Source organism: Cyprinodon variegatus, unplaced genomic scaffold (genome assembly GCF_000732505.1).
Source record: "Cyprinodon variegatus isolate N-32 unplaced genomic scaffold, C_variegatus-1.0 Scaffold294, whole genome shotgun sequence".
In the NCBI taxonomy this organism is placed as follows: domain Eukaryota; kingdom Metazoa; phylum Chordata; class Actinopteri; order Cyprinodontiformes; family Cyprinodontidae; genus Cyprinodon; species Cyprinodon variegatus.
In genome coordinates, this window is record NW_015150747.1 from 583990 (window position 1) to 584801 (window position 812).

An 812-nucleotide genomic window follows, 5' to 3' on the forward strand; every position below is an offset into this window, starting at 1 on the left:
GGAAAAACATTTTTACCCATTGACGGTCATCCTAAACTGCCAGATTGGGAAACATCCCAACCTGGCAACAATGCACATAAGACGGGAAACATTATCCTTTAGATGCAAAACCCCATCATGCACCACAACATATTTTTGCTAAATATTCGAACATAAATTCACCAAATATAAGAGGAACATTGGAGTTTGGTTTAAATAAAGCAATTTAGTTTTATTATTATCTAGTTTGTTGCAAGGATTTTACAGTTTGAAGAAATGATACCATAAGCCAACCGTCACAAGGATGTGCACGACGAGGAAGGCCTATATATACTGCATGCATCATTTAGGGAGTTAACATTTACTTCTTGAGCTCCTTTACTTATTTACTGTCACAGGTAGGAGCTTCGGCCGGAGAGTAAGTGTTGAGGCCGGTATGATTTAAGGAGGGCTGGACCTCACGCACTGAAATTGGGACCGGGCAAATGCCCGGTATCACAGATTACCAGCCTTAGCGGATGAGAATCAGTGCCTTCTGAGGGTGGGGTCGATTCCTGCTCCAAGTGGAGGAGTTCAAGTTTCTCTGGGTTTACTTTACAAATGGATTGAGCAGGAGATTGACAGACAGATTTATTGTTTATGTACCGCTCTGCCCTGGTGAAGAGAGCGGCGTCAAAGGGCAGAGCTCTGGGTTTACGTTCCTACCCTCACCTCGTTCTGAGCCTTTGGTTATGATTAAAAAAACAAGCTGGATAGAGATGTGCAGCTTTAGTTTTCTCCTCAGGGCGTCTGGGCTCCGTCAGCCAGGAGGCACTCAGAGTAGAGCTGCTTCT